Source organism: Aegilops tauschii, chromosome 2 (assembly GCF_002575655.3).
Source record: "Aegilops tauschii subsp. strangulata cultivar AL8/78 chromosome 2, Aet v6.0, whole genome shotgun sequence".
In the NCBI taxonomy this organism is placed as follows: domain Eukaryota; kingdom Viridiplantae; phylum Streptophyta; class Magnoliopsida; order Poales; family Poaceae; genus Aegilops; species Aegilops tauschii.
In genome coordinates this window covers 21,797,387-21,804,680 of record NC_053036.3, presented here as the reverse complement: position 1 = coordinate 21,804,680, position 7,294 = coordinate 21,797,387, and positions in this window count along the sequence as shown.

The following is a 7,294-nucleotide window of genomic DNA, read 5'->3' as shown; positions in this document are numbered from 1 at the left end:
AGGAAGCTAATGATGATGATCATGAAACTTCAGATCAAGTTAATACCGAACCTCATAGGTCAACCGGAGTACGTTCCCCACCATCGTGGTACGGTAAACCTGTTCTGGAAGTCATGTTACTAGACCATGACGAACCTACGAACTATGAGGAAGCGATGATCAGCCCGGATTCCGTGAAATGGCTTAAGGCCATAAAATCTGAGATGGGATCCATGTATGAGAACAAAGTATGCTCTTTGGTTGACTTGCCCGATGATCAGCAAGCCATAGAAATTAAATGGATCTTCAAGAAGAAGACTGATGCTGATGGTAATGTTAATATCTACAAAGCTGGACTTGTTGCGAAAGGTTTTCGACAAGTTGAAGGAGTTGACTACGATGAGACCTTCTCACCCGTAGCGATGCTTAAGTTTGCCCGAATCATGTTAGCAATTGCCGCATTTTATGATTATGAAATTTGGCAAATGGATGTCAAAACTACATTCCTTAATGTATTTCTTAAAGAGTTGTATATGATGTAACCAGAAGGTTCTGTCGATTCTAAAGGTGCTAACAAAGTGTGCAAGCTCCAGCGATCCATTTATGGACTGGTGCAAGCCTCTCGGAGTTGGAATATTGATACGCCTCGAACCTATCGATAATTTTTTATTGTTCCATGCTATTATATTATCTATTTTGGATGTTTAATGGGCTTTAATATGCTCTTTTATATTATTTTTGGGACTAACCTATTAACCGAAGGCCCGGTGCCATATTCTGTTTTTTGCCTATTTTAGTGTTTTGCAGAAAAGGAATACCAAACGGAATCCAAATGGAATGAAACCTTCGCGATGATCTTTCTTGGACCGAAAGCAAACCACAAGACTTGGAGTTGAAGTCTGGGACTCCGCGAGGCGACCATGAGGCAGGAGGGCGCGCCTAGGGTGGTAGGTGCGCCCCCGACCCTCGTGGGCCCCACGGAGCTCCACCGACGTACTTCTTTCGCTTATATATACTCTTATACCCTAAAAACATCAGGGGAGCCACGAAACCACTTTTCCACCGCCGCAACCTTCTGTACCCGTGAGATCCCATCTTGGTGCCTTTTCCGGCGTTCTGACGGAGGGGGAATCGATCATGGAGGGCTTCTACATCAACACCATTGCCTCTCCGATGATGCGTGAATAGTTTACCACAGACCTTCGGGTCCGTATATTAGCTAGATGGCTACTTCTCTCTCTTTGAATCTCAATACAAAGTTCTCCTCGATGTTCTCGGAGATCTATTCGATGTAACACTCTTTTGCGGTGTGTTTGCCGAGATCCGATGAATTGTGGATTTATGAACAAGTTTATCTATGAATATTATTTGGTTCTTCTCTGAATTCTTATATGCATGATTTGATATCTTTGCAAGTCTCTTCCAATTATCAGTTTAGTTTGGCCAACTAGATTGATCTTTCTTGCAATGAGAGAAGTGCTTAGCTTTGGGTTCAATCTTGCGGTGTCCTTTGTCAGTGATAGTAGTGGCAGCAAGGCACGTATTGTATTGTTGCCATCGAGGATAAAAAGATGGGGTTTATATCATATTGCTTGAGTTTATCCCTCTACATCATGTCATCTTGCTTAAAGCGTTACTCTGTTCTTATGAACTTAATACTCTAGATGCATGCTAGATAGCGGTCGATGTGTGGAGTAATAGTAGTAGATGCAGAATCGTTCGGTCTACTTGACACGGACGTGATGCCTATATTCATGATCATTGCTTTAGATAACTTCATAACTATGCGCTTTTCTATCAATTGCTCGGCAGTAATTTGTTCACCCGCCGTAATACATGCTATCTTGAGAGAAGCCACTAGTGAAACCTATGGCCCCCGGGTCTCTTTCTTATTATATTGCATCTGTTTTATTTACATCGCATCTCGTTTACTATTTTGCAATCTTTACTTTCCAATCTATACAACAAAAATACCAAAAGTATTTACTTTACTATCTTTATTAGATCTCACTTTTGCAAGTGACCGTGAAGGGATTGACAACCCCTTTATAGCGTTGGTTGCAAGGTTCTTGATTGTTTGTGCAGGTACTAAGTGACTTGTGAGTTGTCTCCTACTAGATTGATACCTTGGTTCTCAAAAACTGAGGGAAATACTTACGCTACTTTGCTGCATCACCCTTTCCTCTTCAGCGAAAAACCAACGCATGCTCAAGAGGTAGCAAGAAGGATTTCTGGCGCCGTTGCCGGGGAGACCTACGCCAAGTCAAGACATACCAAGTACCCATCATAAACTCTTCTCCCTCGCATTACATTATTTGCCATTCGCCTCTTGTTTTCCTCTCCCCTACTTCTAAAACGATGTTTGAAAACCTTTGCCTTTTCTTTGCCCGTCTTTCGTTCGCCTCTTTTCGCTTGCTTCTTGTGTGCTTGTGTGTTGGATTGATTGTTGTCATGATGGCTCAAGATGTCACGTTGGATTGATTGATTGTTTGCCAATACCAACAGCAATGATTTTATTAGCACTCTGATTGCTCCTACTATCGATGTCGAATCTTGTGAAATTAATACCGCTTTGTTGAATCTTGTTATGAAAGATCAATTTTCTGGCCTTCCTAGTGAAGATGCCGCTACCCATCTAAACAACTTTGTTGATTTATGTGATATGAAAAAGAAGAAAGATGTGGATAATGATATTGTTAAATTGCAGCTATTTTCGTTTTCGCTTAGAGATCGTGCTAAAACTCGGTTCTCTTCTTTGCCTAAAAATAGTATTGATTCATGGAATAAGTGCAAAGATGCTTTTATCTCTAAGTATTTTCCTCCCGGTAAGATCGTCTCTCTTAGGAACGATGTTATGAATTTTAAGCAACTTGATCATGAGCATGTTGCACAAGCTTGGGAGAGGATGAAATTAATGATACGTAGTTTCCCTACACATGGTTTGAATTTATGGATGATTATACAAAAAATTTATGCCAGATTGAATTTTGCTTCTAGACATCTTTTAGATTCAGCCGCAGGAGGCACTTTTATGAAAATCACTTTAGGAGAAGCTACTAAACTCCTAGACAATATTATTGTTAATTATTCTCAATGGCACACCAAAAGATCCACTAGTAAAAAAGTTCATGCGATAGAAGAGATTAATATTTTGAGTGGAAAGATGGATGACTTATGAAATTGTTTGCTAATAAAATTCTTTCTTCTGATCCTAATGATATGCCTTTGTCCATTTTGATTGAGAATAATAATGAGTCTATGGATGTGAATTTTGTTGGTAGGAACAATTTTGGTAACCACGCGTATATAGGAAACTTTAATTCTATGTCGTTTCCTAGTAATTCCTCTAATAATTATGGTAATTCCTACAACAACTCTTATGGAAATTTTAATAAGATGCCCTCTGATTTTGAGACTAGTGTTAAAGAATTTATGAGTTCGCAAAAGAATTTCAATGCTTTGGTTGAAGAAAAATTGCTTAAGATTGATGAGTAGGCTAGGAACGTGGATAGAATTTCACTTGATGTTGATTCTTTCAAACTTAGATCTATTCCACCTAAGCATGACATCAATGAGTCCCTCAAAGCCATGATAATTTCCATTGATGAGTGCAAATAAAGAACCGCTAGGATGCGTGCTAAAAATGATTGCTTTGTGAAAGCGTGTTCTTCTAGTTTCATAATAATAAAGATGAAGATCTAAAAGTGATTGATGTGAATCCTATTAAATCTTTGTTTTCCAATAAAGATGGACATGATATGAGTCAACTTTAGTTAAAAGGCGTCCCAATGATTTGGTGTTTTTATATCTTGATGCTAAAATTAATAAAAGTGGGATTGAAGAGGTCAAAACTTTACATAGCAATGAACCCACTATTTCGGATTTCAAGGAATTTAATTATGATAATTCTTCTTTGATAGATTGTATTACCTTGTTGCAATCCGTGTTAAATTCTCCTCATGCTTATAATCAAAATAAAGCTTTTACTAAACATATCGTTGATGCTTTAATGCAATCATATGAAGAAAAGCTTGAACTAGAAGTTTCTATCCCTAGAAAACTTTATGATGAGTGGGAACCTACTATTAAAATTAAGATTAAAGATTATGAATGCTATGCTTTGTGTGATTTGGGTGGAAGTGTTTCCACGATTCCAAAAACCTTGTGTGATGTGCTAGGTTTCCGTGAATTTGATGATTGTTCTTTAAATTTGCATCTTGCAGATTCCACCATTAAGAAACCTATGGGAAGGATTAATGATGTTCTTATTGTTGCAAATAGGAATTATGTGCCCATAGATTTCATTGTTCTTGATATAGATTGCAATCCCACATGTCCCATTATTCTTGGTAGACCTTTCCTTAGAACGATTGGTACAATTATTGACATGAAAGATGGAAATATTAGGTTCCAATTTCCATTAAGGAAAGGCACGGAACACTTTCCTAGGAAGAAAATTAAATTGCCTTATGAATCTATTATGAGAGCCACTTATGGATTGCACACCAAAGATGATAATACTTTGATCTATTCTTGTTTTTATGCCTAGCTAGGGGCGTTAAACAATAGCGCTTGTTGGGAGGCAACCCAATTTTATTTTTGTTTTTTTGCTTTTTGTTCCTGTTTAGTAATAAATAATTCATCTAGCCTCTCTTTAGAAATGGTTTTATGTTTTAATTAGTGTTTGTGCCAAGTGGAACCAATAGGATCTTCTTGGGTGATAGTTGTTTGATCTTGCTGAAAAAGACGGAAACTTTGTGCTCACAAAAATAATTGTTAAAAATCACCAGAACATGATAAAATACTGATTCTTTTCGAAGAAGATTAATATACAAATCGTACAGGTTGTCCTGGTTTTTCAGAATTTTTGGAGTTACAGAAGTATTCGTATGATACAGATTGATACAGACTGTCCTATTTTGACAGATTCTGTTTTTCGTGTGTGGTTTGCTTATTTTGATGAATCTATGAGTAGTATTGGGGGGGTATGAAGCATACAGAAGTTGGAATACAATAGGTTTAACAGCAATATAAATAAAGAATGAGTTCATTACAGTACCTTAAAGTGGTGGTTTGTTTTCTTATACTAACGGAGCTCATGAGATTTTCTGTTGAAGTTTTGTGTTGTGAAGTTTTCCAGTTTTGGGGTAAAGATTTGATGAATTTTGGAATAAGAAGTGGCAAGAGCCTAAGATTGGGGATGCCCAAGGCACCCCAAGGTAAAATTCAAGGACAACCAAAAGCCTAAGCTTGGGGATGCCCCGGAAGGCATCCCCTCTTTCGTCTTCGTCTATCGGTAACTTTACTTGAGGCTATATTTTATTCACCACATGATATGTGTTTTGCTTGGAGCGTCTTGTATGATTTGAGTTTTTTCTTTTTAGTTTAGCACAATCATCCTTGTTGTGCACACCTTTTGGGAGAGACACGCATGAATCGGAATTTATTAGAATACTCTATCTGCTTCACTTATATCTTTTGAGCTAGATAATTTTGCTCTAGTGCTTTAATTATATCTTTTTAGAGCACGGTGGTGGTTTTATTTTATAGAAATTATTAATCTCTCATGCATCCCTTATATTATTTTGAGAGACTTTTCGAAAAGCATGGTAATTTGCTTTGGCTATAAAATTAGTCCTAATATGATAGGCATCCAAGATGGGTATAATAAAAACTCTCATATAAAGTGCATTGAATACTATGAGAAGTTTGATGCTTAAGATTGTTTTGAGATATGAAGATGGTTATATTAGAGTCATGCTAGTTGAGTAATTGTGAATTTGAGAAATACTTGTGTTGATGTTTGCAAGTCCCGTAGCATGCACGTATGGTAACCGTTGTGTAACAAATTTGAAGCATGAGGTGTTTCTTTGATTGTCTTCCTTATGAGTGGCGGTCGGGGACGAGCGATGGTCTTTTCCTACCAATCTATCCCCAAAGGAGCGTGCGCGTAGTGCTTGGTTTTGATGACTTGCAGATTTTTGCAATAAGTATGTGAGTTCTTTATGACTAATGTTGAGTCCATGGATTATACACACTCTCACCCTTCCACCATTTCTAGCCTCTCTAGTACCGCGCAACTTTCGCCGGTACCATACAGCCACCATATACCTTCCCCAAAACAGCCACCATACCTACCTATTATGGCATTTCCATAGCCATTCCGAGATATATTGCCATGCAACTTTCCCCCATTCCATTTATTATGACACGCTTCATCATTGTCATATTGCTTTGCATGATCATGTAGTTGACGTCGTATTTGTGGCAAAGCCACCATTCATAATTTTTCATACATGTCACTCTTGATTCATTGCATATCCCGGTACACCGCCGGAGGAATTCATATAGAGTCATATTTTGTTCTAGTATCGAGTTGTAATTCTTGAGCTGTAAATAAATGGAAGTGTGATGATCATCATTATTAGAGCATTGTCCCATGTGAGGAAAAAAAGGAGGCCAAAGAAGCCAATAAAAAAAAGAAAGGCCAAAGAAGCCAATGAAAAAAAATGAGATAAAAAGACAAAAGGGACAATGCTACTATCCTTTTTCCACACTAGTGCTTCAAAGTAGCATCATGATCTTCATGATAGAGAGTCTGTTATTTTGTCACATTCATATACTAGTGGGAATTTTCATTATAGAACTTGGCTTGTATATTCCAACAATGGGCTTCCTCAAATGCCCTAGGTCTTCATGAGCAAGCAAGTTGGATGCACACCCACTTAGTTTCTTTTGTTGAGCTTTCATACATTTATAGCTCTAGTGCATCCGTTGCATGACAATCCCTACTCACTCACATTGATATCTATTGATGGGCATCTCCATAGCCCATTAATACGCCTAGTTGATGTGAGACCATCTTCCTCTCTTTTTGTCTTCTCCACAACCACCATTCTATTCCACCTATAGTGTTATGTCCATGGCTCACGCTTATGTATTACGTGAAAGTTCAAAAAGTTTAAGAATACTAAAGTATGAAACAATTGCTTGGCTTGTCATCGGGGTTGTGCATGATTTGAACATTTTGTGTGACGAAGATGGAGAATAGCCAAACTATATGATTTTGTAGGGATGAACTTTCTTTGGCCATGTTATTTTGAGAAGACATGATTACTATGTTAGTATGCTTTAAGTATTATTATTTTTATGTCAATATTAAACTTTTGTCTTGAATCTTTTGGATCTGAAAATGCATGCCACAATAAAGAAAATTACATTTAAAATTATGTTAGGTAGCATTCCACATAAAAAAGTCTGTTTTTATCATTTACCTACTCGAGGACAAGCAGGAATTAAGCTTGGGGATGCTTCA